Source organism: Triturus cristatus, chromosome 12, assembly GCF_964204655.1.
Source record: "Triturus cristatus chromosome 12, aTriCri1.1, whole genome shotgun sequence".
In the NCBI taxonomy this organism is placed as follows: domain Eukaryota; kingdom Metazoa; phylum Chordata; class Amphibia; order Caudata; family Salamandridae; genus Triturus; species Triturus cristatus.
In genome coordinates, this window is record NC_140595.1 from 543,827,781 (window position 1) to 543,839,959 (window position 12,179).

General features: G+C 45.9%; 1 long non-coding RNA gene across 2 annotated transcripts in view; it reads right to left on the bottom strand.

Annotated features, from left to right (window-relative positions):
* Positions 1-2,731: 2,731 nt before the first annotated feature.
* LOC146776247 (uncharacterized) overlaps positions 2,732-12,179 on the bottom strand; it is an 88,719-nt gene continuing 79,271 nt past the window's right edge. The window contains exon 3 of one of the 2 annotated variants that reach the window (XR_014971915.1): positions 2,732-4,766. This is a non-coding gene — a long non-coding RNA (uncharacterized LOC146776247). Of the gene's footprint in view, positions 4,767-10,777; positions 11,812-12,179 lie in introns of those variants that run through there. The other variant, XR_014971916.1, reaches the window with a different exon arrangement.

Consider the following 12,179-nt stretch of genomic DNA (forward strand, 5'->3'; position numbering starts at 1 on the left):
AGGTGCTAGCATCTCCCCAGACAGGATATGTGGATTGGAACTGGGTGGGTGCACCTTAGGATGCCTTTCAGAGTTGCACCTAGGCTGCTACAGCGCCTACATTCTGCATACACCGCTTGGAACCAGTTCAGGGGCATCCTGCCCCTCACCCAGGTGGGAAACACACAAAGGGGAGAGGGTGTAGCCACCCTTTCCCGCCTCACCTCTCATTGTTGGACACTACTCTGGACACTCCCCTAATCTTGGGGATAAAGGTAAATAACGTGGCCCCAGAGCCTCAGATTAATCTTGAACTTTACAGACTTGACCTTCAACGAGCTGCTGCCCAGCTGACTGAAGAAATCTCCCTTGGGGTAAAGGAGTTACCCCCCTGCTTGGCAGGCACCTGAAACACTGCAAGTGACCTGGTTGTCACTTCGCTGCTCCTACGGACTTTGTCGACTTCCAGCACCCTTGAGGTGGGTTTCTTACGCATCCCAGACGCCAGTGAGTGTGCTCAGCAAACCTGAGCACCGTGGACCGCGTGGGTGCCGAGATTCCCAATACCCCAGGACACCGGCCACCTCTTGCATAGCACACGACCCTGACCAGTGGGGAAGTTGTGCTTTGGCCTATTATTGAGCCAACCACCAAGCAGCATTTGTGCCAAAGATCAGCACCCTAGCCCCCTCCGGTGGCCCGTGGGCTTCCTTTTACGCACTCCATTTTGCTGCCTTCCGCGGTCCCTTGTCTCTCAACTTGTGGGCCCGAGCGGAGAACAATCTCAACATTTAAGAGTTCCCCTGGTTGCTCCAGGTCTGCTCTACAGTCTCTCCAAAGGAGACTTCTCACAGACCTTGTGGGTCTGCACCAGTAGCTGATTTGTTCATCTCGTATGGGTTGTGGTTGCCAAGGCTTAGTGGATCCAATCCGGACACTAATACCGCAGCGACCCTCATCCGATGTGGGACAGTCGCCCTCCAGAAGCTGGCCTTCCTTGAAGCCTCTTGGAGCCCGTGGCTGCAGATCCAAGCTACACCTCTTTCCACTTGAAGCACCCGACATTGAAGGGCTCTTTCCTTTGAGCTCCCTGGTCACTGTGCCGTGACCAAGACTCTGTCCCCTCTGCTTTCAGGTTCTTCTCTGCAAGTTATACAATTTCAATCTTAACGGCATCATTGACGCTTTTGGCTAGCAGCAGTTTTGTACATTTTCCCATTGAAAATCAGCCCGCGACCTATGCACCCGGCTTTCCTGGGGCAGGTAACAGTGGTACCTCAGTACTCTCGTGGTAGTGGGCTCCTCAAAAGCTTAACTCTAAAGTTTTAACTTTGTACTCCTGCTAGAAGTGACTTTAATCTGTTTAAATCAAACCGCAACATTCTCCATAGGCTTTAATAGAGATCCCGATAGCAGCTATTTCCACTGCACGCGCCTCCCGTGGGTCCCCTTCCTCATAACCTGGGGTGGATTCTTAAGGGGCCAGCGTTCCTAAATGCCCTAGGCATTGTCTGTAGAATTGTCGTGGTTCTTATACCACTTTTTTAATATATGGTTTGGTTCCCCCCCTGGGGCCCTGTGATTCCAGTGCTATTTATTGTGTTTAAAAATGCTTGTTTGAATTGTAACTTTGCCACTAGCCTCATAAAGAGACTGTGGGATGCTGTCTAGAATAAATACATATATTTTATATATATACCTGTGTGGGCTACTCTTTCATTTGGTCATTCAAGAGGTTATCTATGGTAAAACAATAAGCTTAACACTCCTTCAAGACTTAGCCTGAAGGCTACTCTCCACAGCTACCACTAGGATAGCTTTCTTTAAAGGTTGTCTTAAACCTATCATCAATAAGAGTCGAATTGGACTGGTGCAAGGTGTCCCCCATAACTAGGAGACAGCATATGCCAGGCCAACTTCTCACACAGGAGCAGAAGCAGTTGGTGTTGAGAGGTGGCAGGCAGCAGGCCCTGGAGAAAGCAGCAGTTGGTGGTGAGGGGTGGCAGGCAGCAGCAGTTGGTGGTGAGGAGTGGCAGGCAGCAGGCTCTGTGAGCTGTGGAAATGTGAGACTCTCTCCCACACATATATAGCCACCTGGGGTAGTTTCAGTGGTTCTAAGCTGCTGCAATTGGTGTTCCAGGTCAGCCTTTTTCAAAAACATCCAATGAACGGCCCGCGGTGGCGGAGCACGCCTACCACTATTTTCAAAATTGCATTAGTCTACCATGATTGCGGTTCCCATTGGCTGTAAGGGCATGGGCCATTGCGGTGACACATCACAGGGGCCAGGCAGTAGCTACCGCAGTATATGTGCCATACATTGCTATGATTGACCGTGAATTGGGTGGCGGAGCATGCCAATCGCCATTTGACCATGTGTATATGCCTATCACCACCGCGATTGTGTTTTGGGCATTGTCGGTGACACACCACATGTGTCAGGCGGTAGTGTAATGACAAACCTTAGATCTCCCCTGGACCAAGGAATGTACCGTCACTTTCCCAGGGCGAGAATATCAGTTCCAAACTTATGGAATATAACATATACACAGCGCTTCCTAAGGTGGGCAAACTTTCAACACTCCCCCAAAGGCAAGGCAAGAAAACAATAATTTGCGCATCACTTGTGAGGAGTAGCACCAACTTCCTATAACACAATTACCTGCTAGAAGGGAATTCACCCATCCTTCTACAACAGAATACTTGGCCAAGAAGAGTCCACACCTCCTGCTACAAGGAAAAGAGGAATTGGTATATCTGGGATGTATTTATTAGTAAATAGCATCACACAGTAAGCCAAATGCACCTAACATAGCAGACTCTAACATATCAATAGTATGATTGCAAATATCAATCAAGACAAATATATATTTAGAAATATATATGTATGGATATAAGAATCAGAAAATAAGAAGGAAAGGAAAGAATTCAGAAAAGAATCAAGAGACATTAGCAGAGACACCTCACCTAATGCTCCATTTCACCCCACTTTGTTCAAGGGGAGTCCATTGCTTGAACCGAGCGAAAGCTCAGAGGTGACACCAGCCTCTACTCTTCCGTGGCAACACGTCTGTTCCACGGATGAACTTCCACCGAGCCAGTGTAGACTCCCCTTTTTAATACACATTCAAAACACAGCGAAGCTTCTAGCAAGCCACGCCCCCTAGTTCTCATGAGAGCCAGTACCAGCCTGCTTCAAGGTCAGACCAAGGGTTGATCAGGCCCCTGTTATGACTAAAAGTCAAACCATGTACATTCCTCTGATAAGAACCAGTTCTCTCTAGTCAGTAAAATGCGAAAAACAGCAGGAAAGCAAAACATGCCCTCTTCTTCACAGAAAATGGCTTCAGAGTTAGTTAAGCCATGCACACAAAGGCCCAAAGCAAGATGGAATCAAAAAAGCAAGGAGCACCTGTAATTCTCATCCACACAACTTACAAGCACCACTGTGCACACAGAAAAGTTTGAAGCAAGGTAAAGTCAGAAGGCAGAATGACATTAGACCACGTCAAAGCCAATAGGTCAAAGTCATAATTCACCTAACCCAAATAACATTATTCACTAAATCCCTCAGTATACAACATTGAGCACATGTGTGCACCACCACCCACAAGACTGCACCTCAACATCCCATACCTTCTATTCTTGGACAGACTATTCCACTAAAAGGCAGAACACACTTAAGTCAGTACAGAATGGTGGTGGTTGAGGGTCATCATAGGGTGTCAGACCACAAAAGTGACTGATTCACTACATTGCACCCCATGACCCTTGATCATCACCATTCACATATGTCAAAAACAAAATCTAGCATATACATAACTGAAAAACAAAACTATCATTAAATCACTGCATATCTCAATTGAAAGCAAAACCATTTAAAACCACATGTCTAAATTAAAAGTCACAACTACTAAAAAGCACATGTTGAAACAGCAACTCATGTGTTGAAGTGGCTACACAAAAATACATAATTCAAAACAAATCATGACTAAAAAGCAACTATGATCGAAATGCTCCATTGCAAAACTGAAAAACTCATCAAAAGTATATGATAATCACTTTAGAGCAAATAAAGTCTGTATTCTCTAAATACATGTAAAAGCAATAACTCAGGTGCATCTAGAAATAGCTCATAGATATCTGGATATATGTTTAAATGAATACACAAAATAAATCAATCAAGCTTTTGAATGCTCCTAATGCCTCTAATGGTTAAACTGGAAACTCTACTGCCAAACTCATATATTGTAGCAACAGCTACAGTATATTACTGTTCACTAACTCAGAAAATATCTACGCCGATCGCAGCAAAGCGTCTCTATAGGTCTCCAGTCCTAAAAACAAAAACAGTCCTTCTGTGTGAAAAAAACACACAGCCGTCTCCCATCGCATCTGAACTTCACGTTGATAAAACAGTTCTGGCAAAGCACATCCTGTAGTTCCCTCTTCTTCACTTTTATATAAGGAGTTACCCTGTGTGAAAGACACACAGCCTTCATGCATGTAAAGTTGGCCTCACGTGAAGAAAACAGTTCCACACTTTGCTGATCCCTTTTTGCTTGGAAAGAAGCAGTCCCTCATGCTCTCTGGTATATATCAGCAGCTGTATCTCCTTGACAAGGGAGGACCCCATCCAGTCTGGATAGCCACAGGCATCAGCCGCCACCGTCTGGTCTGGCGATCACTCCAGGCCTGGGGGGGGAGGGGAGGGGGGAGGGGGGGAGGGAGGGCCCCACTCACACAGGAGAAGGGAGTCCCACTCACACGCGGAGAACTGGGCGAATCTGAAAAAGAAACAAGCATCACTCTTCTTGCAAAAAACATTTTTCAAAAGTACACTTCTTCCATCTTGCATTTCTAAAAATACAATATTTTAATTTCTGTCTACATAGGTCTCCTCCAGCTCTGGGGAATTGTCTAAGAATACTACCAACGCTTTAGCCTGTGAATTCTTGGTAAAATCCCTCTTTTTCTATACACAGCAAGAAGGGCTGGGGCAGTCTCCTTCTCTCACTTCTCTCACTGCACCCCTCACAGGTGCTGCCCCCCTTCACAAATCTCTGCGGACACTAAATGGCCCCTTGCCAAACATAAGAAGCAGAGACTTCTCCGGCTGTCTCTAGCTTGCACCTTATCTCCTTCAAGGTCAGAGTGATCTGCACTTCTGCCAACTTTCGTCTGCGACTCTCCTCATGGGGGGGGGGGCGGATTCTGCGCCTTTGCAAGCCTCCCAGACATCTATCTCCAAGAAGCTATCTCTACCTACCGGGGAGAGGAGCTGAGATGACGCCTCCCGTAGGAATTCCTCCTCAGACTGCACAGAAAGCCTGAGCTCTGCTCAGCGTTGCTGGATGATCTCACTGCAAGCCTCCCAAACATCAATCTGAAAGACGCTTTCAAATGACCCACTTCCAGAACAACTCTTTACATTTCTGAGAGGAAAAACAGCTTTAACCTCTCCTGACCTCCTGGAAGACTTCACATTCTTTAATCTGAAAATGCTCCCCCATTCTGTCTAACTAATTCAAGCTAATTCTTAACTGTCATTAGTCTATCACCTCATGAAAAAAAAAACTAAACTGCTCTTGACATATCAAAAAGAAAAAAGCATTGGCAATATCAAAAGTCACATATCAAGTCCCATGCTACTTCTGTAACAATATCTGGGACAGCATCAGTCAAAAAAGGTATATTTGCACACAGGCTACACAATTAGGGTCACCACCTCAATCTGTCAAGCCCTGCATGATCTCACTGATCCCTTCACGCCCATCAGGCATTCTGTACTGTTTCAAATTAATTTCCTTAATAACATAGGTCACCTTCACTGGGAAAACTTGTGTTTCAAACTCCACTTCAGGACTTTCTATCAAATCCTGAGCAAACTGTTTTTCTGTCTGTACATGCCACTTAATAACCATTGCAATCTCCCATAGGCAAACCACATTTTCTCTAACTCTGTTCTGTCCAGTATCTGTTGGTGCGCAAAAGCACAACATTTGTCCAGCATCTGAATTTAAAAGTGACCTGTTATTTCCCTTCACTTTCCTGTAACTAAAAAGGGCACATTGCTCTTGAATTAACTCACCAAATAAATGTTCATGTTTATGAAGTGACCACATATCAGACTTATTTTACACAATCTGCTGTTCACATTCAAAATCATAATGTTACATTTCTCTATCGAAGCAAAATTTATCATTCACTGTCATGTCTAATTTATGTCCGCAACCGGTGATCGTTAAGCCTAAAACGTTAGTCTGTTCACTTTCCTGCACATTCCTTCCTGGCACATCTGAATCATTCTGGCAGGTCAAAGTAAACAGCTTCACAGCCTGGTACACGTTTAATTCTGTCTTCAAAGATATATTTTCAAACTGGGCATCAACTAGCTTTGTTTTCAATTCACTACGTTCTTTTAGCAAATGCTCACATGTTTGATGCATATTAACCAACACATTTAAAATAACACCGCTGTCTCTGTCTAAAATGTCATTAATCTCCTGCTGATTAACACCCTGCATTGCAACTCCGAAGTCTTTAAACTCGAAGGAGTCCCACGCTTCAGAATTATGCTCTGACATTTTACATTCACTTTGCAACTGAAAACATTTGATATGCATTCCTTAACAAACACTTGAAAGGGATCCAGCCCTTTCTGCCTCACGTAGCAAGCTATTTATAAGCACTTTTTACAAAACACACTTAAACACACACTCACCAATTCTAACTCAGCACAATTAGCTCACTTCACGGGCCAGCACATCATATGGGCTACCCCCATGCAAATAAATCAATTGATATCTAAGAGTCTGCTTTCAATTTCTAAAAAAAACAAACATATTTCTTCCCCTTTTAAATCAATGTTCATATCCTGCAACCGACTACGCCAAAAATGTAATGACAAACCTTAGATCTCCCCTGGACCAAGGAATGTACCGTCACTTTCCCAGGGCGAGAATATCAGTTCCAAACTTATGGAATATAACATATACACAGCACTTCCTAAGGTGGGCAAACTTTCAACACTCCCCCAAAGGCAAGGCAAGAAAACAATAATTTGCGCATCACTTGTGAGGAGCAGTGCCAACTTCCTATAACACAATTACCTGCTAGAAGGGAATTCACCCATCCTTCTACAACATAATACTTGGCCAAGAAGAGTCCACACCTCCTGCTACAAGGAAAAGACGAATTGGTATATCTGGGATGTATTTATTAGTAAATAGCATCACACAGTAAGCCAAATGCACCTAACATAGCAGACTCTAACATATCAATAGTATGATTGCAAATGTCAATCAAGACAAATATATATTTAGAAATATATATGTATGGATATAAGAATCAGAAAATAAGAAGGAAAGGAAAGAATTCAGAAAAGAATCAAGAGACATTAGCAGAGACACCTCACCTAATGCTCCATTTCACCCCACTTTGTTCAAGGGGAGTCCATTGCTTGAACCGGGCGAAAGCTCAGAGGTGACACCAGTCTCTACTCTTCCGTGGCAACACGTCTGTTCCACGGATGAACTTCCACCGAGCCAGTGTAGACTCCCCTTTTTAATACACATTCAAAACACAGCGAAGCTTCTAGCAAGCCACGCCCCCTAGTTCTCATGAGAGCCAGTACCAGCCTGCTTCAAGGTCAGACCAAGGGTTGATCAGGCCCCTGTTATGACTAAAAGTCAAACCATGTACATTCCTCTGATAAGAACCAGTTCTCTCTAGTCAGTAAAATACGAAAAACAGTAGGAAAGCAAAACATGCCCTCTTCTTCAAAGAAAATGGCTTCAGAGTTAGTTAAGCCATGCACACAAAGGCCCAAAGCAAGATGGAATCAAAAAAGCAAGGAGCACCTATAATTCTCATCCACACAACTTACAAGCACCACTGTGCACACAGAAAAGTTTGAAGCAAGGTAAAGTCAGAAGGCAGAATGACATTAGACCACGTCAAAGCCAATAGGTCAAAGTCATAATTCACCTAACCCAAATAACATTATACACTAAATCCCTCAGTATACAACATTGAGCACATGTGTGCACCACCACCCACAAGACTGCACCTCAACATCCCATACCTTCTATTCTTGGAAAGACTATTCCACTAAAAGGCAGAACATACTTAAGTCAGTACAGAATGGTGGTGGTTGAGGGTCATCATAGGGTGTCAGACCACAAAAGTGGCTGATTCACTACAGGTAGCTACCGCGATATGTGTGCCATACATTGCTATGATTGACAATGATTTGGATGGCGGAGCATGCCAACCGCCATTTGAGCAATGTATATATGCCTATTACAACCGCGATTGTGTTTTGGGAATTGGCAGTGACACACCGCAGGGGCCAGGCAGTAGCTACCACGATATGTGTGCCATACATTGCTATGATTGACTGTGATTTGGGTGGCAGAGCATGCCAACCACGATTTGACCATGTGTATATGCCTATTATTACCGCAATTTTGTTTTGGGCATTGGCGGTGACACACCGCAGGGGCCAGGCAGTCGCTACCGTGATATGTGTGCCATACATTGCTATGATTGACCATGATTTGGATGGCAGATCACCTTGACAGCACTTATGGACATGTCATGCAGTGTGAATGGCCAATGGCCAGTTCACAACAGTGCACAGTAGACACATGATTCATGGCACAAGATTGTGCACTCAATGCCAATTTAACCTTTACCCCACTTCTGACTATACATGCCATGTTGTTGTATATGATTAGAAACATTGGCATGTACTCACTCAGATATCACTTGTGATTTAGCTGGGCATGTACACAGAACAGTGTTGTGATGAACTCTCCAATGGGTACACATGTCAATGTGTGAAAGGGCTAGGCAACTCACAGAGATGAATGTCTTAGTACACAATGTGCAGATTTGACTGTCTACTTTTCTTGGCTCATGCACATACTTGTCAATGAACGCACAGTCTTGGGTCATTGTGTGGTTGATGTGTGCCCTGTGTAACTTACACAATAAGGTGTGGCAGGTACAGCAGCTAGGTAGGAGACAGTAGTGTGGCAGTTTCACACATATGATGTTTGTACTACTCTCAGGGCTGCCCATGCAAGATGTTGCCATATCCCTTTGGGCATTCACATAGTCGGATGTTTTTTGAGAGTTGCTAGTTATGTGAAAAGTGGACAGGTGTACATATGGTGTAGCTGAAGGTGTCCATACAAGTAAGTTGTGCTGTAAGCTGGACTGTGATGCTAGTCATTGTTGCCGTTGTGTCAGTCAAAACGTATGATTCTGGACACATCTCCTGGTGGATTGCATTGACCTGTGTCTGCTTTCATCTCACCTAGGAGGAGACCAAATGTGCATCGTCCCTTCACAGTGCTGGCAGACATGGAGGATGAGGAGGTCATCCAGAAATTCCGTCTGGATCGAGACGCCCTCCAAGACCTATGTGCTATGTTGGAGCCCCACCTGCAGCCTCACAGGACATATCCGGATGCTTTCACACCAACGTCTAAGGTGATGGCGACCCTGCATTTTTTTGCTCTGGATCATTCCAGTACACGGTTTCCAGAACAGGTGGGATGTCGCAACCTATGTTCAGCATGGTGCTACATGATGTCCTGTCCGCTATGATGATCTACAAGGACAGATATATCCATTTCCCCAGGAGGCATGAATTGGCGGCTGTGAAGGGAGATTTTTATGCACTTGGGCACATCCCCAATGTTGTTGGTGCCATTGACTGTACACATGTTGGCCTAGTTCCACCACAGGCACGTGAGCACATCTACAGGAACCGAAGCATTTCCATTCCATCAATGTGCAAGTGGTGTGCCAGGCGGATATGATCATCTCACACATCTATGCCAAATTCCCAGTCTCGGCCCATGACTCGTACATCATGTGTAACAGCATTGTTCCACGACTGATGGATAATCTGCTTCCAGAGCATTCATGGACTCTGGGTGAGTACAAAGAGTCCAGTAGCGTGCTGTGTGTGTGACATGCTGTCCTCTGCCTCAGTTACATTGCAAAGTTTCTCTGTGTTTCTCACATCTAGGTGATTCAGCATATCCCAACTGTCCTTGGTTGCTAAGCCCACTGCGGAATCCCAGGACGCAAGCTGAAGTCTGCTACAATGGTGCCCATGGTAGGACACGTTGTGTGGTGGAGCGCACTTTCGGTCTCCTGAAGTCACGTTTCTGTTGCCTGGACAAGACCGGAGGTGCACTGATGTACTCGCCCAAGAAGGTGTGTCAGATTGTAGTTGCATGCTCCACAACCTGGCCTTGCGCAAGGAGATCCCCCTGCTCCTGGATGCTGATGAGCAGCTAAGGCCCCCGCCTGCAAACCAACCCATGTCCAGTGACGAGGATAGTGGAGAGGAGGAAGGTGTCGACCTGCATCAACAGCTCATCAACCGCTACTTCACTTGAAGGTGATTGACAATGTACAACGGAGCCATTGATAGCTGATGTAGTTGTTGTTGGCAAGGTGTGTGTGAGCTTTGTGACTACAGCCTGTTGTTGACTCAGTGCTGGATGCCAATGTTTCTGGGACAGGGTAGTTTGGCAAATCTACAGGATGTTTATGTCGGTACTGTTGCTCATTGTAATGTGTGCAGATTGGAGTACCTTGATGACAAGTGTTGTGTGCTGGCTGTGATGCCAACACCTGACTAGTGAATATTGTTCTGTTTTCCTACGTCCCTTCAGCCTCTCCTTGCCTACATACATTCCATACTCTAGGTACATTGTAATCATGTTGAAGACTGCACATCCTGGAATAAACATGTAGCAGACTTAGTGACATGTGTGTGTAAGGAGTGTTTATTTACAATGGGGACATGTGACAGGGGTGAATATTTCCAATAAGGTGATTAGTGAAGCAGAGTTGTCAGTGATGGTACATGAGACAAAAGAGTAGTCACCACATTGATATAGCGACCCAGTCCAACAGACAGATGCCATTCACAGGGCAGTTTGAGGTAGGACAGTCCAAAAAGTCAATGCAGTAGTGAAGAGTGTTGCCATCATGGCTTGCTCTGTGACTGGTGTTTGGCAGATGCTTTGCCACAGGATCCTCCCTGGGATTTCTTGGGACGGCCCCTTCATCGTTTGGCAGGGGGGGCTCTGCTGCAGGGCCAGGGGGGTCTGAGGACTCCCCCCTCTCTGTGGCCGCAGGGGAGGATGGTGGACTGTCATCCTGCATGCCACCAGAGGGAGGTGGAGGTGTTGGCTGTGGTGCAGGCCTGTCCCTCAGTACCGCCACTAGCTGGCCGAAGAGGTCCACTATTTGGCCCATGCGGGTGTCCATGGACCTCTTCAGCAGAAGGAACTCATGTGAATCTTCCTCAGCCCGGCCCGTTCATCCCTGGGCCCATTCATAGGCCCCAAGGACTCTGTTGATGTTGTCCAGAGCTTCAGTCCCAGTGTCTGGTTGTCTGTGACTGACCCTTGCCCTCCCACCTGGCCCTGCTGCCACGAACCTGTTGCCTCACCACTGTAGGCACCCGCATCCTCTCCCTGCCCTCCTCAGTTGTTGGTGTGGGGTGGTCATCCTCTGGGGCTGGGAGAGTGTTGTAGGCAGCAGAGGTAGTGGTGGTGGTAAAGCCACACAGGCCTTTACAGCAGGGGTCTGCATAGATGTTGGTGTTGCTGCAGATGTGGTGGGGGGACAATGTGGTCCTGGGATCTGTTGCGCCCTGGCACACCAGATGGTCTGGCTTCGAGCTCCAGGTCCGAAGGATCCAGGAAGTCCACATCCGAGAGTCCATGTTCCGGGGAGGGGGGGGGGACTGGTTCTGCAGGTTGCTGTTGTCGTCCTCTGCAGTCAGTTCTTGGTCACCTGTGTGACAGAGGGGAGATGGTTATTGAAGTGCATCCTCAAGAATGTATCTTATTCACAGGTTATGCACCACACAGTTTACTAGTTAGCACATTGTTTGTCTGCACACTACTGTGCATCCTGACATGATGTGGAGGTACATGCATTACTTGTCCATGGTGTGACTTGTCATTACATACCATGTGCCACGTGCATATTTTGTGATTACAAGGACATGTTGTCATCTAACGACTAGCGCCACAACAAATTTATGTGAAGCATCTTTGTTGCTTACTCTGCCTGGCAGACCTTTCATCTGAGCATGAACTATCCATTGTTATCTCATGCATACCTTTGTCACGTCATATGCAAATCTCAATTTGTACTAC